The sequence below is a fragment of the Rutilus rutilus genome (assembly GCF_951802725.1).
Source record: "Rutilus rutilus genome assembly, chromosome: 21".
NCBI classification, from domain to species: Eukaryota; Metazoa; Chordata; class Actinopteri; order Cypriniformes; family Leuciscidae; genus Rutilus; species Rutilus rutilus.
In genome coordinates, this window is record NC_140226.1 from 18,053,148 (window position 1) to 18,079,411 (window position 26,264).

At 36.1% G+C, this 26,264-nt stretch overlaps 1 long non-coding RNA gene across 1 annotated transcript in view; it reads left to right on the forward strand.

Annotated features, from left to right (window-relative positions):
* The window catches only part of LOC311280547, a 43,517-nt gene that overhangs the window by 468 nt on the left and 16,785 nt on the right, over nt 1-26,264 (forward strand). The gene's annotated exons all lie outside the window — the stretch shown is intronic.

The following is a 26,264-nucleotide window of genomic DNA, read 5'->3' on the forward strand; positions in this document are numbered from 1 at the left end:
GATTTGGGCGGGCTATTTATGGCAGTAGGAGAACGATTGCTGCTATGTCATCAAAGTAATTAATCCATATTTAAATATGAATAGTCATTCGCAGAGTGTTGTATGAATTATACACAGCGAAAATAGCCTGCGTTTGATCGAAATTCCAGAATCGTCATCAAGCTGGCTATCTAGATGGCACGGTGAATGATTATATGGTTGACAATGAATGTAAAAATTTCTACTTAAATCTACTTATTTTCATGTTGTTATAGGGAATCTTTACACTGAATTCTAATAAACCTAATTGTAGATTGTATAGGCCAGGCTGTGGCAGTGTATATTCTTATTTAGGCTATATTAATTTATTTTGCCTCTACATTTTAAGTATGTTTAGCATTTTTGTCATTTTCGGTGACTTAGACTCCTAGTTAAGGGATAGGCTAGTTCCAAAAAAGAAAATTCTGTCATCATTTACAAGTTGTTCAAAACCTGTAATATCTTTCTTCTGCTGAACACAAATAAAGATATTTTGAATAATGGGTAACCAAACAGTTGATGGGGCCCCATTGACTTCCAGAGTGTGGAAAAATTACTCTTGGGGTCCATCAACTGTTCGGTTACAGACATTTTTCAAAATATCTTCTTTTGTGTTTAGCAGAAGAAAGAAATTCATACAGGTTTGAAACAGCTTGAGGGTGAGTAAATGATGACAGAATTTTCATCTTTGGGTGAACTATCCCTTAAAATTTGGATCATGGTGCCTTATGCCAGAACCTGAATTTTCAGACAGGAATGTTGTTCCAGGATCAGCAAAATATGTGCCTATGTCTTTCTTGGCAAAATCAGGATGTGCTTCTTTATGGTAGGATTTAGCCTACGGTTTTAATTCCAACCATTATCACCACTAGGGGGCAGAAAAGACCAATTTAAAATATCACAAAACCTTGTGGCGCCTCAGCAACTGTACCTGAAACCAAACCAGTTAGTAACGCCAAGAAACATTGATAAGCAGATATTCTCAATCAAACAGGTCCAGAGATTGTATGTATGGGTCAGGGTTTGTTTAATGTTGAAGGGACCAAATGTCCTCACAAGAATAGTAAAACCTGAATTCTCATGGAATATGGTGTATAAAAAGAATTTGGAACTAGCTTGACAAACTGTTAAATCTACCATGTAGGCTAACATTTTACAATAATTCTAAATGTTAAAGTTAATTTATATTTGGAATGAGATTTTCTTTTTACTGTGTAGGCTGTAGGTTTATTTGTATGTTGTTGTGGATGTGCTAAAAAATAGTAAAACTATGCAGTCTTTGATCACTCTTCTAAATCTAATAAGCTTTTACTGTATCATTGTGAGTGTTTGTATTAAGAGCTGTGGGGGAAGGCAGGGTCATGCTTTAAAGCATCCATACTTTTTTTCTCTCGTCCTCTTTTGCTCTTGTATGACCCTTGACCCAGGTCAAATTGTCCACTCCAGTTAGTGATATTATTTTGAGCAGCAGTGTTCTCCACAATCTGACCATTATTGATCATTGATAACCCACAAATTTACATGAAAGACGAAAGAGACTGGCTGGATACATTCAATTGGCTATTTTTTTCTTTTTTTTTTACAGTTCTTGACAAAAAAAAAGGACTCTAAAAACTACTTTAATCAGCATTACAAATGTCCTTTTTTAAATGGAAAAATTATTTATAAATCTGGAAAGGTTTACAAAGCAATTCATTGTGTTTTTCATGCATGACATTTCCAATTCCTTTAAATAGAGAAGAGACTATAATAGAGACCATCTTAGGGGGCAAATACTTTTTCACATCTCTGTTGATGTGAGAACCACCAATGAGGAAATTAACTCTGAAATGTCACTGTGTGTCAGACAGGAACTGCTTTACAAATGGTTATAGGTTGAATTACTGAGATGGAGAAATGTCAATTTTAATATTTGGGTGTAGTAAGGTGATTTTTGTTAAAGTGATAAGCAAATGTTTACACATCATGGCAATATTTGAGGTTAGACTGGGATAATATATAAGACTGGGATACAAATAAGACTGGGATAAGGCAATATTAATTATATTTTTGACAATATTAAGCAATTCAACTGACACAGATACTGTGCTATAGGCTAGTTTGCATGTCTGGTCCCCGAGTGCTTAAATAGACACAGAAAAGAAAAATCTTAAAATCTTTACCAGGTCAAAAACATTGTGATAAAAACAAACGTTATGTTCTTCTGCAATAATGCTATCCAGCTCCTTGAAAATTCACTATTGCTACGCAGAGCCTTTTAATGTTCAGTTAGTTGAGCTAAAAATGTCAGGCAATTCTTACGTTGAGCCCTTTTCTCCTTTTGGTTTTTGTATGCCGAGGAAATTAGGACTTCCGAAGATACACATCAGCGACGTTCACACATCAGAACTGCACAGAGATGTTTTTGACAGCCTCTTGTTTTTGTAGGAGAGATTTTCTAATCAAAATAGCACAAAACATCCTCAATTTGTTGCTGAGAGATGACAATCTCTATGCACGTCTGAACATGAACAAAAGGCTGTTTTGGTGAAGCATAATATTAAACATTTCTTTGTATGACATATTATTAATATACCTCTCTGAGATTTGACTCACGATGAGCTGGCCACACTCTGATGGAGTATGACATTGCAGACACACACCCCTCCACACACATTATTCATGGCTCTCTGCTCCATTTTCTCAAACACATTTCTCACCATGTCTGCCTCCTTTTCACCTGCTTTTCCTAGAATCCTCGGAGAAATACAGAGGTGCCGTATTTCTGTGGGTGGATGGAGAGACAAGTGTGCGCATGACTCATCCATTGTTTGTCTTTAGCTGTAATCTCTCCGAGGGAAAAACATATTGTTTCAGGGAGATGGTTTTCAGGTCTGTAGATAAAAGTGAAGTTTTGATTGGCTGCCTGGTGCTGTTTTGGGGTATTGTATTGCAGATAAGAACAAATGCTCTGTGCATCTTTGGTGGTTTGGTGGTGCATCCTGTCTTTGACGTTCTTGCAGCATTCAGTGGTTTTGATGTTTGTGGAATTCAGCTTTGCTGCTAAATGTGCAAATGGCTTAAGGTCCTGATATATTCACGGCAAACCACTTTTTCGCTTAGTGGTGAAAAGAAGTTCGAAATAGCTTTGCAGAGGTTTAGGCCTATTGTTAGCAAACATCCTGACGCCAGCCTTGCTGCTGAGAGCAATTTTTAGATTATATGTAAACATGCGCTTCATGCTTTCTTCTTAACAAGAAAAATAAAAAATAATTGTTGTCAACAAATATTTTTGCTGTTGAATAGTCTATTAATCTCATAAAACCTATTTTAAGGGCCTGGAATAACATGGTTTGACCGTTGTCAAATATGCCAGATATTTCCCCAGGATCATCGTCCTACCGCCTCTGCGCATAGACAGGCTGTCACTCAGCGCGCAGTTACATTGTTACGCCACTAGGTAAGGGACAAGGGGCTGTCTTTAAATGAATCAATAAACTGCTCATTCAACGAACACGTTCAAAAAACACTGATTCATTAAAAGATATAGGCTATGTAATGAAACAAGGTGTTAGGCCTAATTATTTTAATGTTGACCTCCACTTTTCAAGGCTCAGCTGACCAGGAATGCGTCGCATGGGTAACGCTGAAGCTGATGCTTCACTTAAAGCAGAACTCGGCAACTCTAGTCACTTCTTCGCTGATTTTCCCTTTTGTTGTCGCATGTTTTCCCCACGAGCTCCCCCTACAGCTGTGGGGCGTATATTTCACAACACTGTCGTAAAAAACTCACTTCCGGCGGCCTCCTCCCCCTCTCTACCGCTGCTCATGTGCGTTTGTTATGATCGGAGCAAGCCAACTGTATCGTGTGGAGCTATGTCTACCGAGGTGGGTAATACATCATACATGCGTGTGTGTTTATGTCGAATTGGCGTAAAGCAATTCGTGTTTCGCGCTCGTTCTCGTTCTTGCTTCTCACGAGACTTCCAATTTCTATCTTGCCGGGACGGTAGTCCCCAAGTTGCAAGGTTGGTTTTCCGCCTGGGAACGCTGGGGGGAGCGGGGAAAGTCACCAATATCACCATAACAGGTTGTTTAACCATCCAAATGATTTCTAGACAGTTTTATTAAGTTAAAAAAGTTACCAAGTTCTGCTTTAATAGAGACCAATGGCATTGATTCAATGCATTGACCAGTGCTGATGCCATTAATCGTAAATACCCTTAAACGTTTAAAGGACGATAGAACAAAGCGCTTATGTTAACTTATTTAACATTCAATGCACAAAGTTCAAAACAAGAAGGGTATAGCCTTATGATAAAAGAAAACACATGAATATCGTGGTTGTTGTGGTTACTTGCATTCCTCTGCGGTTGGGTTGTCAGTATCGCGGTACTACACTATTGCGGTTATCGCGACAGCCCTAGCTATTTAAAAAAAAAGGGGCAATTCCAACTTTGCAAGGGCAATCTGGCAGTTCTGAATCAGAGCCTGTATGTTTTATTATTTGTTAAACTATTTGCCATTGACTGTTCAAATGCAGAGTTTTGTGCAGTATAGAGTAACGCTTTTTTTTTTTTGTCGTTCTGACAATCAAATGTGCAGGGATGTAATTTGTTTCTTAAAAAAAAAAAAATATATATATAACAAAAAGAACTGATAAGAATACAGTTAAAGAGTAGTAATAACGTTAAAACCTAACAAATACCCATCCTGGTATAACAATAACCGCTATATATGGCAGTTTCCCCCGTGGTATCGAATATCGTTATTTTTCAAGGTATCGTATCGACGTTGGAAATTCCAGTCTCGTGACAACAACACTAATGCCCAGTCCTAATAAAAATACAGTACCAGTCATTGTAGCAGTTGGCCTATTGATGACTTCTGAGATCAGAGAACCTGAAGGAGATTGGTCTATTCAGTTTTCTCGAAGTTAATTAAAAACACATTTTCAAAAGCTGAAATGATTTCCTTGTTTTATTTATTAGTTAGAATAGGTAATAGGTATAACTCAATGTTTGAACTAATTGCAAAAGTTGAATAATTGATCAAAGCCTACTGATTAATCGGGCAACTAATCATTCTAATAATCTTTAGATTAATCGATTATCAAAATAATAATTTGTTGCAGCCCTAGGTCGAAATGACACCACACCAGTTCAGTCTTCGATTTCGCTTTAAATATATCAGGGCATTCATGGATGCACAGTTGTTTTAAAATGTATCGATATTGTTTTATATTGGATATATACCAGACAATGTTGGCTATTTAATTTAATTTAATTTAATTTAGCATGCTAATTTCCCTAATTTGTATATGTAGATTAGATTACTTTTTAGTTAACCGAATATTTTCAGTTTATTTATTTTTTCTTGATTCGTTTGATTGCGCACAGGCGAGGGCCCAGTTTAAGTCGATGAGGACAAGGAGGACGATTTGAGTTCATCTGGATACAGAAAGTTCATTGAGTTTAGTTCAGTTCATTGTTTTGTAATATTTTAATTGTATTTTGTAATGTTGCATTGTTCATATTTGCCTGTTCAGGGACAAAGATGGTGTTTTAGTGGCCTCCGCTGTCACTGCAAAAAAAACAACATTCATCTTCTTTGTGTGATGTTGAACATGAAAAGTGACGCAGTCTCTGTTTATCTGTTCTCTTCATAAATAAATAAATGCATAGCTTAACCTGTAAGTTCATGATTAAAAATGAAAATGACAACGAAAACAAAAGCTACTAAATGCTTATTATAATTAAAATAGGAAAATTAAATGACGTGTAATAATAGATCATTATGACCGATTTTTTTTTTTACAACCTTGTCCATCAAAATGATGGACAATGAAAAATCCAACCACAGCATCTAACATTATCTTTAAAACTCAAATAATTTGATAACACTTTAATTTTTCATCTCTAAATGCAAATCTAAAAATTAATATACATTTTTTGCATTGTACATTATAATGTTGTGATACTTACATTTAGTTAGATTATTTTATTTAGACTTTATTTGTGGAGTTTTCAGCACCTCTAGCCTGATTTCCTTGTGCTAGAATGCAGTGAAATTACACACACACACACACACACACACACACACACACACACACACACACACACACACACACACACACACACACACACACACACACACACCACTTTCACCCTGCCCACAGTGGTAATTTAGGCTTGATAGAGAGCGCTTTGGGCTGCAGGGCATCCTCAGATGGATGATTTTGTGATCCATTCAGACAATAATGAGTATGAATTTGATGCATTGGCTGCTGTGGGGGAGAGAAGACAGCCACAGATGAGTTTGATTGGTTCAAAAGCAGTTTTTGACTTCATGAGACTTCATGATGTTCTTCAATCCTGTTCAATTTACTAAAGGACCTACTATCGAGAATGTTATCAACTTAAAGGCTGGCATTCTATCCTAAAATAATCATTAATATAAAGATGTGAAAATGTAGGTGTAAGAAGCATGCAAATAAATGAATAGACAAAATGCTGAGCCTGTTGACTTGAGGTGTTGGAAAGACAGGCATTTGATATTTATTCATTTCTCAGACAGGCGCATTCCCTGTGTATGTTCACTGGCCAAGACCTAGGCCTATTATTCATACTGTAGAATATTTTATGTTTTGTTGCTAAAGACTGCCCGAGGCTCTATATTGTGAAAGTGTGGTAAATTGGCTTGCCTTGTAGCATGAAAAAAAAAATGGACAGTATAAAAAACATTTTATTTATTTACTTATTTATAATTTAGCGGTTTGCACTTATTTAAAAAGCCCACATGTATTAAGATCTCTAAATTTGAGCTCTGATACCACCACACAGATATCTGCTACATGTCAGCTTGAATACTCTTATTCGATCACCTGTGTTGACCGTAGACTGAATCTCTGCCAGTGTAGATTAGCATTTGTTTCTTTTAAGGCCAGCCCTGGTGATGTCATGACAATTTAATCAAAACTTTTATTGTAATCAGAATTTCTTTGCAGAGATGAATTATATTATAATGAATTATTCAAATGTGCTCCAAGTAACTGGAGAAGTTAAAGTTGATGATTGAAATCTCTCTGCATAAATTGTGAAAATTTCTGTTTAGAAGTTGCATAGTATAATATAATTCATTATTCATGCAGTTGTGCAGCCGAAGAGGAAAAATTCAGTGGACAATGAAAATGTAGCTCACATAAAAACATATCTTCGGTACACTGGGAAAAATAGAACTGTTCTGGGGCTTTATTACAGAAACATTCTTACTCCGTATCAGTGGCGTGCACAGACCTCCTCAGGGCAGGGGCGGAAGGACCAAAAAGGGCACAATAAAAAAAAAATATATATATATTTATTAAATAAATCACCTGTATTTAAAGCAGTACCCGTCTGTCTGTTGTGTTTTTAAATATTTTAATGACTTCCTCACAATTAATTGGAATATCTCACTCAATGGAGAGCAGCAGTAGGTCAGAGAGCGTCTCTTCATTACAAATGAAAGGACCTTGATACAATTAGAATGCATAATTAACCCCCCCCTTTTGCACGCCACTGCTCAGAATCCTATCTGTTTGGTAACCATAGGGGTTTTTGCACCGGGTAGTTCTAGAAACTTAGTTCTACGAACTAGCCACCTGGGTGGTTCCCCGAGAACTAATGGTTCCCTTAGGGACATTTTCCTGGTTGCATTCGCACAGCCAGTAGGAACACTGAAGTGACGTAGGCCGCACTTGTTGTGACTTATTTTGACGCGCGACGGACCTTTATTTTGATCACAGTACTCGCATTCTCTGTGTTCATTAGTTTACGATCTGTCTAACAGTCCTGTCTGTTATTAGGTAGAACTGTTATACATAGAAAGTAGACAGTAAATCAAAAGGTATTAGCGTATGTTGTGTGGTTGATGTCCAGTGTTGCTAGCTGAGCAGAAATACATAATCATGTTTGGCTTGGTCCCCTCATTTTCTCCTTAGCGTCTATCTATCACTGTTTTCCATGTTCGTAGAGTTAGTTTGCAGTGTAAATATAGGCCTATAGGATATAATCTGTGTGTTTACACAGCTTTTTTTTTTTTAAATGGCGTCCTGGTAGTTCCTATAGTACTGGTTTAGACCCTACTCTGAAGTAGGAGCTAAATTAGTTCCTCCAAAAGGAGTTCCTAGAACTAAAATCATTCCTAGTTCCTGTGGTACGAACACGCCAAAATCCGGGTACTTCCGCCAATAGGGTTGGGGTTTGGGTAGTAGGGTACTATAAAAAGGTTCTTCCGGTGCAAAAGCCCCTCATGGTAATAGAACTTAGAAATATAACTTTTTCCAATCTTAAGTCAAGAATTAAGATAAACTCAAACACTTCATTCCTGAACAAAGATTTCCAATATAATGGCAATTAGAGGATCCATTTGTCAAATTTACAATAGTTAGTATGATTAAATCCATCCACCCATCCATATTTTTGGTACATGCAGCTTAAATCGGAATGATTACATGAACTGATTTGTGTTAAGTATCTCAGGACATAAACAGATCTCATCTAAAAGCTGCACTTTCAAAAAGGGAGATCATCAAAGACATCACATATTAGTAATTAGAATCCACATTTGATTAATAAAACTGCATCATGACCAACAACTACTTCAGACAGAGTATTTTGATGTATAAAGAAGAGCTGGTCTTTGCATTCCTGTAAATATTTACTTAATGCTTAAAGACATAAGCAGATCTTGATGATTTCATAATGTAGGCCTATAGTGATTGGGGATCGTTAAGGACATCTGTTGTTTGAATTTAATGCAAAGAGTCATTGGGAATTACAAACATAATGAAATGCTTTAAAGGACAAGTTCGGTATTTTACACTTAAAGCCCTGTTTACAGATCGTTTCTGATGAAATAGAACGGTTAAGATAAAAATTTGGACACATGCTGCTGTCCCGAGAATTTTAGGTTTCTTTCGCTTTCCCCCCACCTCCAGAATGGCTGCATATGTGCACTGGAACAATCCTTCCTAAAACGCATTAAACTTTCGTTTACAAAGACGTGAAACTCACCGAGTGGTCAGGGGTGTTCACTGATATGCTCACACAAAAATCCAAACAACCCCACTTCCGGCGGAGTATCACCGTACCTCACAGCACAAGTCAATGGAGTTGGACAAAAACTACGATAAAACCTGTTGGAAAGCATCTTTTGCAGCGATTTTTGCGTGAGCATATCAGTGAACACCCCTGACCACTCGGTGAGTTTCACGTCTTTGTAAACGAAAGTTTAATGCGTTTTAGGAAGGATTGTTCCAGTGCACATATGCAGCCATTCTGGAGGTGGGGGGAAAGCGAAAGAAACCTAAAATTCTCGGGACAGCAGCATGTGTCCAAATTTTAATCTTAACTGTTCTATTTCATCAGAAACGATCTGTAAACAGGGCTTTAAGTGTAAAATACCGAACTTGTCCTTTAAAATGAGTAGTAGATAATTACTCATACTCAATAGTTGACTCAATAGAGTGACTAAACTGTGAAAGTCTGAACAACATTGCCTCAACAACATCAAGATGTTTTTTAAAGCCTAAACATATGTCAGAGTGAAGATACAGTATGTCAGATTATTTGTCATCTGGATAGATAGTTTTAAAGACTATGTGCCAGAAGCTGAATATTATTGTCCATTTCTATCCACAAAACTTGCCAGAAGTCATGGTTTAAGGGGTTATTTAAAAATAATTTCTTCCGGAGGTGCATGCCACACATATATATATATATATAGGTGGCATGGACCTCCGGAAGAATTTATTTTTAAATAACCCCTATATATATACAGTGAGGAAAATAAGTATTTGAACACCCTGCTGTTTTGCAAGTTCTCCCACTTGGAAATCATGGAGGGGTCTGAAATTGTCATTGTAGGTGCATGTCCACTGTGAGAGACATAATCTAAATAAAAAAAAATCAGAAATCACAATATATGATTTTTTAACAATTTATTTGTATGATACAGCTACAAATAAGTATTTGAACACCTGTCTATCAGCTAGAATTCTGACCCTCAAAGACCTGTTAGTCTGCCTTTAAAATGTCCATCTCCACTCCATTTATTATCCTAAATTAGATGTACCTGTTTGAGGTCGTTAGCTGCATAAAGACACCTGTCCACCCCATACAATCAGTAAGAATCCAACTACTAACATGGCCAAGACCAAAGAGCTGTCCAAAGACACTAGAGACAAAATTGTACACCTCCACAAGGCTGGAAAGGGCTACGGGGAAATTGCCAAGCAGCTTGGTGAAAAAAGGTCCACTGTTGGAGCAATCATTAGAAAATGGAAGAAGCTAAACATGACTGTCAATCTCCAAAAATTCCCGCCAAAATCCCTCCTGCAGTGTGTGCAAACCTGGTGAAAAACTACAGGAAACGTTTGACCTCTGTAATTGCAAACAAAGGCTACTGTACCAAATATTAACATTGATTTTCTCAGGTGTTCAAATACTTATTTGCAGCTGTATCATACAAATAAATAGTTAAAAAAATCATACATTGTGATTTCTGGATTTCTTTTTTTTTAGATTATGTCTCTCACAGTGGACATGCACTTACGATGACAATTTCAGACCCCTCCATGATTTCTAAGTGGGAGAACTTGCAAAATAGCAGGGTGTTCAAATACTTATTTTCCTCACTGTATATATAATATATAGGTAAAACTTTTTAATTTTTTTTACAAACAAAAGCAGACATGATCTTCAAATTGAGCCTTAATATTTAAAGATCTACCTTTTACAATCTCTTCTACTGTAAAAGGAGTAAAACATTTTTATTTAACAAAACTGCAACACCTCCACTGAGTGAAGTATTATGACTCAGATAAAGGACATAAAGACTAAACCATTTCATCATTATTACTACATTTTTATGATGATTTTCTTTAAACTTCACTTATTGAACACTTTCAAGAAGTCTTCTGAGATCTGGAAAATATTCTCCAATTTGCACTCCTCATATTTTTAGACAACTTCAAAAATGTTTTATCTCTTCCATAGTCCAACTAGACCAACTGGACTGAGAAAAAAAAAGACACATTGGAATCAGAGCACTCGCTCTCACTACTTTAGTTGTCTACCTTTTTCTTCTCTTCCTGATTCTTTCTGGCCTGTTTCAATAATATGTCTTTTTTTAATATGTCTTTTTGAAAACAACCCGATCCATGTCCATTAACATGTTATCGTTTTGAATCACATCTTCAGGATCAGAAAGCTGACTCAAACTCGTTTGTGTGTTAACTAGTGCTTCTCCACAATCAGTGTTGTTACTTTCATCAATCTCTCCAACCTCTTTTCGGTGCGACTAAATTTAGTTAGAGGTCGAACTGATGTCACCACCACCACGTTGCCCAAATGATAAGAGCTGGCTTTTATGTTGTCTATGAGAAACATCAAACGGCAAACTAAATGAAAGTAAAACGAAACCGTGCTACTGGTTTGAGCAGCGCTGCCGTTTATCAGCTTAGAGCAATAGCCTAATAGACAGAGCAGTGTGAGCTGGTAATCGTGGGCCGATCTCAAGCAAGCGACACAAATACTACACAGCACTGGTAGATCCAGTGAGATAGCGTTTGAATTCGCAGCAGAATTAACAACATAGCAGAGAGATCTTGGGGGAAGCATTCAAATTAGGTACAAAATTCTCTGTTATAAATCGCAGATATCAGATCAAACAGTGCTGACGTGGAAACCAGGATGAACAAACAAGTTATAGAAAAAGATGTAGAAAAACTAAAACTTTTCGCAAACCAACACTTTTATTAAAAAAATACATAGTTACTACTATAACTAGTAGATTGTGGCAGAGGATAACTTGACTTATTAGCCCCTTCCACTCCCTAATATGGAAAAAAGTAGGAAGTAACAAAGTCTCATGAAAAGAAAACTTTTCTTTAAATTGTGACTGAATTACACAGAAAACAAGAACCTTTTCTTCAGATTGTGAAAGTAAAGGAGAGGCAGTATTAACATTAACATGACATGGCATCGGATGCACTGAAGTCTATGTTTATTGGCACTCTGACATGACACCTGACTGACACCGAGTCGCGGAACATGTCACCGTATGGTGTGACACCTCCAGTAGTGACTGACAGATTAATCAAGCAACTATACTGACGTAATTGTGACACAAAATCCTAAATAAATAGCCTAATTTAGTGATATTTTAAATAACAATTAAATGCATTAAAGTCAGTAATATTTCTTTTTCAAGCATGTTATTTGTGTCACGTCTGTATTTGATTGGCATGTGCCACTGAATGTTTTATAATATCAGTGCTACTTTGTTGTTTATCACGCAAAGTCACAAACTGCCCATTCTAGGATAGACACTAAATAAATATATCATGGGTCACTACGAATAACGTATTAAAAGTCGCGTCCTTTACTGTAAACCTTTATTTTTGCATGATGCTACACTGGCCAGTGCAAGATTCTCATCTGTGGCTTTAATATTTATTATTAAAAACTGCTACTGAAGTAAAGAGCGCTCCTCTTATAATCACTGAAGCTGTCGGTCAGTTCAGTATGATACTATAAAACAGCAATGGTACATTTAATAAGTGTAGAATATTTAAATGTTCTCTATAAAAATGTGGTTTTTGCACGTTACTGTTGTTAATAAAGGTTATTTTATCTGCATCTCAATTCAAGCTCAGTGCTTTACTATCAAATTTCCAATAAACTAACATGTAGGCCTAATATTATTTGTTAGTGCACTTATTAATGCAAAACAATAGTAATTTTATGATTAAATTAACTTGTGATTTAAAAATCCCCCCAGCGCTACCAAATCAGGTAGTGATGCCACAATCTGTAAAACTTAGTGGCACTGGTGCTACTGCTCTCAAATTTGCCCTGCCACGCATCAAGTGACCAGACTTTCCACACCCAAAAAAACTCATTGTATCTGTAGTAGGGGTGTAACAGTTATCGGTAAAAAATCAAACCGTATCGTTCTCCACCCACGCACTTGCACCACGGTTAATCTCATCTGCTGCAGATATAGATTTGTTGAAAATAACACCGTGTAAAACAGACAGAGTTCCGCTAATGTAGATTTCTGTCGATGGATACACATTCTGGCTCCCTAATACGCTAAAACAACGATGATACATTTATTTTTTTAAAAACCCTCTTTGTAAACTTTGTTCAATGCGAGTGCTGTATGCTCTAATATGACCAGTCGCCATCATCATCACCCGGGTGTTGATAGCGCACGAGCACTGTTGAGACTGAAACAGCACGTTGCTATCTGTGTTTAAACTAAACTCATTTAAGCCTTGGCAATTTAAACATTCAAGAGCAAAAATACGCGAAAGAGACCTCGCGTGCTGTGAGAAGATTTGTGTTGCACTCATCTGAAGCACGCATGCGGAAAGCTGCGTATCAGACAGCACGCAAATATTGAGTTCTCTTTCAAGTCTTGCGCTTGAACGGACAAATTCACGCAAACATTGTCAACATGCTCGTCTTGGAAAGTTATTAGACATAGTTAGCCTATGTCTTAAGTGAATGTAAACAGTCGAGAAAGACAACGCATGTGTATCAGTATCAGTGTACTGGATCCATGCATTATGTCTTAACCCTCTGGGGTCGGCAAAAGCCCCGGCGCGTTTTGCTGGATTTTCTTCACATAGTAGCACAATAAACTTAAATTACTCCGTCATTTATGGTCATACAGAAAAAAGAAATATGAAAAAATTATCTGTGAGATGTCTACTTTTGTATGTGCCCACTTACAATCATAACAAAACATTGTGCTTTTGTAAAATAAAGAAAATAAACAGGGTGTGCTTTCTGCCTCTCCCGTCTCTGTGAACTTTTTTTTTTTTCTTGAGCACGTCTATAAACTGAAACAAAACTCAGCGAATGCTTGTTGTCACACATTTATGAGCCATATATCTTTATAAACATTTAAGTGTGCACTTTTAAATGATCGGATTCAAAATGAAAACAAATATTCTCTAAGTAATTTGTATAAAACCAACAAGATGTCCAGTTTCTCAAACCCTTTCTCATTATTTTTAATTTGACCACGCCCACGCGCACAAAAGAGATTGACATGCAAATCTCCATGTTAAGAAACGCGAACGTGCTCATTACCTCAAAAACAAAGCACCAAACTTCATCAGTCGCTGCTTTTCGTAGAGTTTGGACACACTGTGACATGCTGTGAGCTTAGTCAGCTTACATTGGATTTACCTCAGAAGAAGAACGCGATTTGAAGACAAAAAAGATGTAAGGTAAGAAATTTATTCTGAATTATATTAGTTAAAGCAGAACTTGGTAACTTTTTTAACTTAATAAAACTGTCTAGAAATCATTTGGATGGTTAAACAACCTGTTCTGGTGATATTGGTGACTTTCCCCGCTCCCCCCAGCGTTCCCAGGCGGAAAACCAACCTTGCACTTGGGGACTACCGTCCCGGCAAGATAGAAATTGGAAGTCTCGTGAGAAACGAGAACGAGCGCGAAACACGAATTGCTTTACGGCAATTCGACATAAACACACACGCATGTATGATACATGTATTACCAGATTACCCACCTCGGTAGACATAGCTCGACACAATACAGTTGGCTTTCTCCGATCAAAACAAACGCACATGAGCAGCGGTAGAGAGGGGGAGGAGGCCGCCGCCGCAAGTGAGTTTTTTACGACCATGTTGTGAAATATACGCCCACCACAGCTGTAGGGGGAGCTCGTGGGGAAAACATGCGACAACAAAAGGGAAAATCAGCGAAGAAGTATTAATGTTATTGTTGCATAAACTTCACATTGCAGTTGAACTGTTGCTAGATATATGCTGAATATTATAATGTTTAGACCCGTGTTCACTGTTAAATACTCTGTTTGTGGATATCTGCTCAAACGTAGGTATGTATATGGTAACAATAATGTTTCATAGTTTGGAGCGGCTCGATCGCTTCAGTAAATAAAGCGCTGTGCATTTGAAAAGCAAAACGCACTAAACATTAGGCTTCATGATTTTACTCCAATCTCATTTCAATACGTCATAACGAATGGAAACATTTGAAGTGACATATGATAATCAATATAATTTTCAAATAAAAAATGTATTCCCAAAATCGTGCATCCCTATAGTTTCTCTTGATATCAGCATGTTCACAGGTGTTTATTTTTATTTTTTTATACAGGGACTAGATGCCACTGATGAGTCCTGCTGACTTCAACATTCACATGAGTCTCTGTACATGAACATGGTAAAGTGAAAAATCAAACACCTTGGAAATGACAGGTATGTTCGTTTCAGGAATGGCACAAAGGTGTGTGACTGTTCAAGTCTCTGTCTTTAGATCAGTGTGTTAAATAATGTGCTTTTTTTGTCATTTGTTGTGTATCTTTGGATTATGTTGTGTTGTAAATAAATCCAAGCAATCAAAAAGCCATTCTATTTTTAAATCTCCTCATTCTTTGTGCAAGGTTGCTCAGAATGATAGGGCCTGATAGCACCTGATAGGGCCATTAGGGGAGGGTCTTTGTCTTTCTCAGGTGTGAAAGCCATCAATATTAATGATGTGTTCACACCTCCTCGCATAAAGCTTTCTTACACAAAACATGTCTTATAAATTTAAAATCAATATATTGTTTTATCGGAATGAGTTGTCAGGATGATTTTCACATAGTTTTGAAGCAAATATTCTAGGCTATGTGATACAATTTTCAAAATTCGTGTGAAGAAATAATCAGTATGGGTTTCATGGCCTTTTTTCAGTGACAATTGTTTTTGTTTTTTTCACAAACCATGCATAAATGTCATTATCTCAAAACTACAAACTTTTACATACATGCTGCTGATATATGCAGAGTTTGTGCTAAATACACTGTAATCAGATTTTAGCCATAAAAATGTCACAAGTAACAGAAATAAGAACAAATGTCAGCGCATGTCAGAACACTTCCAGGGCCCAGAAAACACCTCAGACCCCAGAGGGTTAAAGTGACAGCAGCCTAATATTTCTGTCTGTGATTTTAATGTTAATCAAACATCAAAAGACAAGGAAATCACTCAATAGCTTTTGTAACTTTAATCTTTAGTTTATACAGTCAAATATGCTATGTTATTTTATATTTGATTATTCAAATTCTGTACCTGAAAACTAATGTTAGACCTACATGAAAAAATACCTGCCCAATGAGCGAATCTAGAGCATTTGCACTAGTTTTGATGCCCAATTAAGGAATAAGTTTCTTAGCTAATATTACAACAAAATAAAACTTTAAACCAAAAAAGAAAAAGAAAAAAGGGGTGGGTGGGGGAGAGTGTGGAAAGAGTAATCTTTTTAAAGACACGGCGGGCACAAAAGACCACACCGCTCTCTCAACAAACGCCCACATATGCGCACAGGAAGAGCGAGAGAGAGAGAGAGAAAGTCTAGAATATATTTCTGATTCTTGCACACACACTTGTAATGATGCTTGGGCGTTAGCATGTCTGCCTACACATGTAGCCTGTGATAAACTATTAGTCATTCATCACCGTCTTCTTGGAATTTAATCTTTGCCATAACCCCTGAATTCCCTCTTCAGGCTGACTGCATCTGAGAGCATGACAACATATTTTAACTTCTTGGTATTAGACTTTTGCAGACAGTTCTTGTCATTATCGTCCATAAGATAAATCAGACAGCAATTGAAAATTACACAGTAAGGCTTTATCAAACCTGATACACTTCTGAGAACATCTTCTTTTAGTAATATTTATTTAATACTTGAGAACACCTCATACTACTTATAAAAAAGCTATTATAAGGGCTTGTTTGGCTTTATGCAATTTTATTTTTGTATACAATCTTTGTAAAATATTTCAAGTTTAGTTAAAGGCTCTTAGCTGCAAATTATCTAAATATCCACATATGTATAGCTGCATATTTTTAAATAGTCTGTACTTTTGTTCAGTTCTCGATGGATCACGATCTATATAGAATGATTAGAATTAAGTCACTATATAGATCAGTGATCACGATGCTTATTTTCCTTCAATTCGTTTATTAATTGAACGTGCAGGATTCGTATTTAAATAGCCTTTTTGTGGTTTATATATACACACACTTGTCTATATTGCGATAAAAAAAATTTCTAACTCCGTGAAATTCCACTTTAGATGTTTTCTGCATCGCAAAAATCATACCCGCTAAAGTTATTACATGGTTAAGTTATGACATGCGCATCCGTTTTTCAAATTTTTTGGGGGAATATATTTTTGTCATTCTTTCAGGGGGCGGGGGTTGCAAAACAATGCTAAGGGAAACACTGAGTATATTACAAATAAATTGATTATTATTAAAGCTACAAAATTTGTTTAGTCAAGAGCAGTGAGTGATTCACTCTTTTTATTTGTTGCTCAATTAACATTACTGACAGACAGCAGCAGGTTTATTATATAAAGACCTAATCTAATCTAATGTTTTGCATCAGATTTTTAGCTCCAACAGTTTACGGTCACTTAAGATATAACCGACAATGTTTACGTGAATACGAGTTCGCTAAGACAGATACACTATATTGCCAAAAGTATTGGGACACCCCTCCAAATCATTGAATTCAGGTGTTTCAATCACTTCCATGGCCACAGGTGTATAAAATCAAGCACCCAGGCCTGCAGACTGCTTCTACAATTTGTGAAAGAATGGGTCACTCTCAAGAGCTTCGTGAATTTAAGTAACGATTCCTCGATTAAAGTTGAGCACTCGATTTTGCCACCTGAAATTGTCACCATTCGTGAAATTTCCTCACTACTAAATATTCCACGGTCAACTGTATTATAACAAAGTGTAAGCAATTGGGAACAACAGCAACTCAACCACGATGTGGTAGGCCACTTAAAATCACAGAGCGTGGTCAGCGCATCCTGAGGCGCACAGTGCGCAGAAGTTGCCAACTTGCAGAGTCAATAACTACTGATCTCCAAAACGAGAATCGAAAATGAATTCATTCCGACTGATGAATCCGATAGTAGTGTTTACATGAACGCTAAATAAAGTGATCAGGTTGATGTGTGCGTTTATATGACAGAAGCTTCTAACAAGAATTAGCACATACTATTCTCATACATTGCTTGTTTCCCTTGTTTCAAAGAGCAGACTGAATATTTTTCTATTTCAGGTCCTGATTAGGAGACGATGAGCATATGAACCATGGTGCTCTGCTGCTTATTTATCGATCAGTAAAATAATCCCTTCCCGCGCCCAAAGTAAGTGTCTGTGGATGAGAGTATGAAGTGAAGACTGAAGTGCTCCACTTCACAGACGATGAGTGGTAGGAAAAGTTTATAGTGACACGACAGTCATTTCTAACATTTTATTTAACAACAACTGCAGCTCGTTCTGCACGTCGTACACCATTTCTACGTCGCTGTACATGCGCAGTCCATAGCTGCCAACTTTTGAGTGTAGCTTGGAGTGAGAATTTTGGAAGGGGGGTTGTGGACATGTAAAAAAAATAAAAATCTTGCATCACAATAAGTGTATTGTGATTGTCAAAACATTTTAGTAACTAAACTGAATTTTATTAGGTTTAGTGATACAATTTCTGGTAAGCTAGTTTTTTTTTATTATTGCTTGACACAAATTTCACGATTTCAATTCAATTAAATTCTTGTGATTTGATTTAATATTGACTCATTTGCATAAATATTAGGTACACAAGATAGGCATTCATTTTTCTCAAGAAAAAAAACCCTCACCTAATGCTGTACATATACAGTGAATGAATTGTGTATTTTGATATTGATAGAATGTTTTAATTGATGAATGTTATGATGTCAATCAAATGTTCATTTTATTTCTTAAATCTGTAAAGCACTTTGGGTCAACCTCTGTTGTTTTTAAATGTGCTATATAAATAAAGGTTGACTTGACTTGACTTGATATACAGAGAGCCCTATCAGCTGGTAGTATTATGTAGGTTAAAAATAACTCAAATTAAATATAATGATAATGATATAAGTGATATATCACTTTATTTAATGATACAAGTAAAAATATAATAAATATGTAATATTGTACACATATTTAGCAAAATACTCTCTATAGCTCTTTTTTTTCTAGCCAACTAACGTGCTACATATTATGGTCATTAATTGGCTTTCCTGAGGTAAATGTTATGTGACACAATTGTTCTCCAGCTGTTTTATTGACCCCTTTCCGTGGTCGAAAAACACTGATTGATCGATATGTATGAGGAATATACATTTCGGTAAGTTGTACTATATCTTTCAACATTGTTCATTCCTGTTTATTTACTATTTGCTAGTAGAGATGATCGGTTCACGTGCTGCTAGGGATCTGTCACGCCACATTTACAAGCGTCAAAACGGTATTTATCGTTTGAATTTCGTAATAAAATTGACAGAATCTGATATATATATATATATATATATATATATATATATATATATATATATATATATATATATGTGTGTATATATATATATATATATATATGTGTATATATATATATATATATATATATATATATATATATATATATATATATATATATATGTGTGTATATATATATATATATATATATATATGTGTATATATATATATATATATATATCATAAGTAACCTGCTCTGTCTAGTCTGTCGGTCTCCGTGTCCTCTTTGCTTCGCGAATTTATTTATTTATTTATTTTTTGTGCGTGAGAAAATGGTTCTGTGGCGTGAGAGCCTGTGAAAAGTGTCAATTGCGTGAGTCTCACGGTGAATGCGTAAGAGTTGGCAGCTCTGCAGTCCTTTCCAGTTTCGGTTTTCAATCTGATCTAGTGTTTTCATGTCTTCTCAATCGGATTAGAAAAGGAATAAACCACCCCTTCCAATCCGATCAAAATGTAATTTGGATTGACCTCAATTTAAGGTGTTTTCATGAAGGCTTTTCAGTCCGATTGAGTCGTCCATCTGATTACAGTCAGATTATTTGGTTGCATGTAAATGTAGCCAATGTAGACTAGACTTTTTTTCCATTTAGTTAAAGGAGTGTGAGACAGCAGGATAAAGAAAGAACTGAGGACTCAATAACTAACCTTCATCTGAGTTTGAGCAAATGTGCAGTCTGCTGTGGTTGAGCTGAGGTACGACTTCATTTCTGAGTTCAAGCCCAGAGCATCAGTTTAATTAACCTGTTCCATTCTCATTTTCTGAGAGGCTTTGCAAAATTAAAATGAACCTCTCTGGAAATAAGACACTGCATATATTAATGAACTAATCAATGTAATTAAGCATTTGTTTACTAAGCAGGCCATGGAGACTTTATACCATTCATAACCTGAATTTTTAAACCTACAATAGTTTGGTAATGACAAATGTTTTATAGGTAATACTTCTCATGTTTATTTTAATAAAATTTATATTAAGCATATTAAGGAATATGCAAATTTCACATTGGATTTTCAAAATAAAGAAATAAGTAACTCTTCCTTAAAAAAAAGCTAAGTCTGTATTTTAAATAAAAATAAAATAACTATGAAAGGTTTGCTGTCTGTTTTAAATATTGTTACCTTAGCAACTGTCCGTACATACCTACCTCCCGCTCCGTTCTGTACCTCTCAATTTCTCACTAAGCTTTAAACTTTTAACAGCAACTGACTAACCCACTGACTAAACCTGATGATTGGTTTTTCAGTCATGAGATGTAATCGCTGATTCATTTTAATCCCCCCCCCCAAAAATTATTTACCAAAACCACATAATTCATATTTCTTAACAATCTGAACACCAAAGAGAGCATTTCATCTCAAAAAGGCCCATCTGCTGTTCATTTGAATTTTTTCATTTTTTTTTCTGTTTCCAGTGTTTAGAAGCACCCGTCTAATTGACCATTATTCAATTTACTGCTATGTTTTCAGTTCTGAGTAATAGTACCATGAGTCATACAAAAAAGGGGTTGGCTGTTATCTTTCCAAGGCCAAGTGGAAGCGTTTAAAGAAACGTTGGACAAAGGAAATTAAGAAAAGGACATAGTGTTTTTCCCTTTGTAACTTGAAGATATTTTTCACCTTGTCATTGGTGACCTTGCAAACTGCAAGAGTCAGTCTGTTGTTCTGAGTCATAAGGATTTAATTAAGGTTTTACTCATTCCTACATCTTCCTGTGGAGTTCAGTTCCAACCGTGCTGTGGGGGGAAAAAAGTAAACCCAAAAACTTAGTTAATTGGTTCAAGTGAGTTTAATTAGTTGGAACTAAACTGTGCAGGAAAATTACTCTCCTGGAGCAACCATGATTCAATCAATGTGTTTTTTTTTTTACTGTATTGAACCATAGATTATTTTTTATTTAAACAGAGAACTAGCCTTGTCTAGATCTGTCCTCTGATTTTTGTCAGTTAGCAGACTCTTTATCCAATGTACACCTATTGTGGGGTAATATTTCCTTGATATGCTGCCTGAATGCTTGATATTTTTCACAAATGCAAATATTCTTTTACAGACCCTGAGAAACAATGACTGTCTGAATGGTTTTGATGTTTCCAACATTTGACACGGCACATTCTTGCTTTATCCGAAGACCTGTCTCGATCATTTTCATGCTGAAGGTCACAAACACATAAACACAAGTCCCGATGTCCCATGGGGGCCTGGTGATATTTATAAGAAAGAGCATCCAACTGTTATTCAGGAAGCAGATTGATCACCTTTTATCTTCAGCAATGCAACAGGTCTTCTTAAATTGTTGTACTGCTCTGACGTTCCTGTGCTGCCCACGATAAGTGATGTGTCTTTAATTGATGGGCAAGCATTAATCTGAGAATGATGGGAATTGCACCTGGGCATTGTGAGGGGACTGGGGTTAATTGATTTTAGTGGGCGGCTAGATAATTCCTGGCTTCTTTCTTCGGCTCTGACATTTAAGGGTTGTGAATTTCAACATGAAGTGAAAGAGTGATTCAGACCTTTTGTTCGAACTCGCCATATAGATTTGAATAAGATCGTGCCAAACAACAAAATAGATCTTATCCACCTTTTTCCTGACGAGCATACTGCGTTTTGAATTATGGGAGGCCCTTCCGCTTAGGGCAACTTTTTTTTCCACGAATAATTCCAAGTTATAAGGTTGTGCTAGAGAATATTCAAGAGAATATTTATGTATTTTGGAATATTTTGATATTTTAATGTACCAACTTCAAGAGAATAACGTATCGCTTGGTGTTTTAATGTGACATGGGATCACAAGAACATCAATGACGAGAGCTCTTTATTAGTCGCTGCATTCTTTTCCTCTTGATTATTTTATCTTTTCCTTTGTATTTCGCTTTAACAGTATAAAAAATATATTGCACATTTGTGGTCTGCCCTCCCGATTTAATTTACAATATCTATTAATAATGCACTAATTTATAATGGAAAGGAATAATCCCATTCACACAGAGCATCATGGTGCACAGGGGAAAAGTGGATAAAAGGTAATGACATTGTAATGGTCTGGGAAATAACTATGTTTTATTCTCATGGTATGGTCTTGATTAGTAGAATTTAGGATTTCATCACTGATGAAGTAACTCATAGTGAGTGGTAAAACATCCTTCAACGGTCCAGTTACCATGGAAGCCTGTTTCTTTCTGATAGAAAATGAAAGAAAGGGTAATTATTAGATATAGTTTAAATAGGAAATGGTCAGTATTTCAAGAAGTAAAGTCATCATTCTGTCGTAAAAACAAACCTGTCGGAGTTGTGTATATATATACACACAGAGCCACTACAACTTGCTAGTACTGGGTTGGACCACCTTTTGCCTTCAGATTTGCCTTAATTCTTCATATCATAGATTCAACAAGGTGATGGAAACATTCATCAGAGATTTTGGTCCATATTGACATAGCATCACGCAGTTGCTGCAGATTTGTCGTCTGCACATCCATGATGCAAATCTCCCGTTCCACCCAAAGGTTTGGATTGAGAAGTTTTGGATTGAGATCTTGGGTCTCATTATAAACGTGTCTCATTTCCTTCATCTGCCATCATTCCCTCAGCTCACCATCGGTGTCGCCAAACTGCTTTGTCTCCAAAATGTGCGTACGCATGGCTCAGAGTTTACTTACAGGTGCGCACATTCTCCCGTTAAGTTTGTTTTATAAAAGCTCATTCAGAACCTTAGCGTGGGAACTGAGCATTTTAAATCCTTGTTATGAGTCCTATTCATAAATACAGTGCATGTTAACAATAACAGTTTAAATAAATAAAAGAAGGATTTAAACTATGTTTTACATCTGATACATTTAGATTTAATGTTAAGCGCTTAAATTACAAGAAATCAATACCGAGAAGTTACAACTTTTTAAAATATTCTAATAAATATAAATATTTGTAGTGGATGCGATGCTTTTAAACACTTTTCCTGTGCCGTGCTGTGTGTTATTGTTTTAACTACAGCGAAGATTGCTTAGCTCATGTCATAATAATAGCAGAACAAAACAAAAATATGAATATAATGATCAATAATGCACAATAAGGCCTATATGTTTCCAAAACAAAAATATAAATGTATTAAAAATACTATTTGGCCAGTGGAAAACATTGAGAAAAAAAATGTCTGAAGTGTTTTATACTATTTTTATTTATTCATTCAAAAACAAGGCAAGGATAGGCTACTAAATGATTTTTAGCAATGTAATGTGACGGCACATTCGTATCTCATATTTTCCTAATGTCTTGTACCATTAAACATGTTATCACGTGGATGATTATGCATATGCGATCAGGATATGCGTAGTAAAGCAAGGCATTGTAAGCTCCATAAATGGTTATTTCGGGGAGGAGACACTGATGTACGCACAATCTTCCACTGACTGAGTTATATAAAGGGAATTTTGCGCAGGTTTTATAAATCTGAATATTTCTTGGCGTACGCCATTTTTGGCTTTCAGGCGCACTTTTAGTAACGATTCATATGCACAGTTTTATAAATGAGACCCCAGGTGCAAATTTTACAGCAAAAAGACACATAGCCTATACAGTACCTGAAGGGAGACTGTTTTAGAATTATACTAAAAGTTAAAACATTTTTATAACTATCAATCAGACAATAGATGGCATGTAGTAGCCTAGATTGTGTACAAGGTTGTGCAGCAAAGTTTTAATCATGGTGATAATTTAGAGGCCTTATAAATTTGTGAATCAAATATGATACAGTAGGCTTTATAGGGTTAATCAAGTAATTTATGCCTAAATTTCCATCACTGCAGACCCTAAATGGCTTTTTCTGACTGAATATCTGAATATGAGTCACTGGTCATATTCAGATGATATCATCGGATGATGTTATATTATTCAAAACTATGAATAAACGCTCTGTGCTTTGAGTGACAGTTATTTTAGCAGCCACATCAGCTGGTGCACATGGTTCATATGTAGTGGCTTCAGCTACTGTCATAAGATTCAGCGAGTGCATGTCATCACTTGAAACGTCATTGCTGACATGCTGCAGCAGATGCAATTATTTGCAAATTGGGATTTTAATTTTCCTGTTTGATTAAGTGATTAAAGTGTGTGTTAATTAACATATGCACTCGCACACATCCGCCTACACTTTTCCCACGCACACAGAATATACACAGTGGTTTTAGTAATAATGCATCCTTCAGGAGCCAGTCTAATGGCCACTGCTTTTGAATTTCTCTCTCTCTCTCTCTCTCTCTCTCTCTCTCTCTCTCTCTCTCTCTCTCTCTCTCTCTCTCTCTCTCTCTCTCTGCATTTTGAATAACTGTTTTAATTTTCCTTGCTTTTATTTTTTATTCCTTTCTATGTAAAGCACTTTGAATTGCCATAGTGTATGAAATGTGCTATATAAATAAACTTGCCTAAATCTCTTCCCAAATCATCCCTCCCTAACATTTTAATCTCGTTCTCATTCATTGGTGAAAAGGTTCATTATAGTTTTTGTAATTAAAAAACGAGTTTTTATTTAGTTATTGTCTTGTTTTCGTCAGTGAAAAAATATCATTGAAGAAAACTGTGATGAAAATTATTCATCAACAAAATTAACAGAACAACAAAAATCATTCTGACCTCAAACTTTTTAATGGTAGTGTAAGTATAATCTTCAAATATTTTTTTAAGATATTTTTGCATACTTAATGTTTTGAATGAACTCCTCGATCCTTATGAAAGCTATAGTGGGGAAAATATATTAAAGGGGTCATGAACTGCATTATTTTATTATTTAATAATGTTTCCTGGGGTTCACTTATAATGTTAGTATAATTTTTACATCAAATATGGTCATAATTTAGAAATAAATAAATATTTTCCAAGCCTGATTTTAGCCTTCTAATTCCAACGCTCTGTTTAAAGGGGCGTGTCTGCTGTGAGACTTCAGAGTGTAAACGCCCACTGCTGTGATTGGCTAACATCATTGCATATGAAATACCTCTGTATTACATGTGGAACTCTCTCGAAAACTATTAGCATGTTTTTACTATTACAGCTCTCAATGTTAACCAATCGTGAAAGTGTTGATTATAGCATTATATTTAGATTGTGGCATGAATCACAGATGTTTAGCGCATGAATGCAGTGATCTCGTCATTGCAACTCAATTTCGGCACTCTCACGAATGCTTGCATCATAACTAACAGTGCAAAATAAGAGATTTGTTGATTATAACTGGAGTTTTTGCGAAAGTCCAGAACTCAGTCACTGATAAACTTGTGCTGTTTGATTGACAGCTCCAGAGATTGTAATGGGAGCGTTCTTTGATGGCTTTCTATATAATTTAATCACAGTTTAAATAATTGTGTAAAATGATTATTTTCATCCTAAGAGAAACATTGTCAAGTTGACCGTTTAGTCACTGGTTTGATTTACTGACACAAACAGCATATGATTTTGAGACAAAGAACATCTAACTGTACCATTACATATCACAGGTCACTGGTGATTTTGGTTAGCCTGGGAAAACCCTGACGAACTTCCGGGCAAATTTGAGATTTGCTCTGCAAGTCCGTCTGGTCAAGACAAGAGCCCATTCAAGCCCATTTCCAATTTTTCTAAATCGAGGCACCAGTCACAAACGTTGAGGCGGGCTTTACACGATGACGATCGCTCTGATTGGTTTTAGGTTTATCCAATTGTTCCCAGAGACATTTGAGCGACATCCGTTGGTGACACCCCTTTGGAAATGGTTTGTGAATGAACATTCCCCAGACCCACTCTCAGTTACAACTGAGAAGGGTCTAGTGTCAACCAGGCTAGATTTTGGTTAGACAC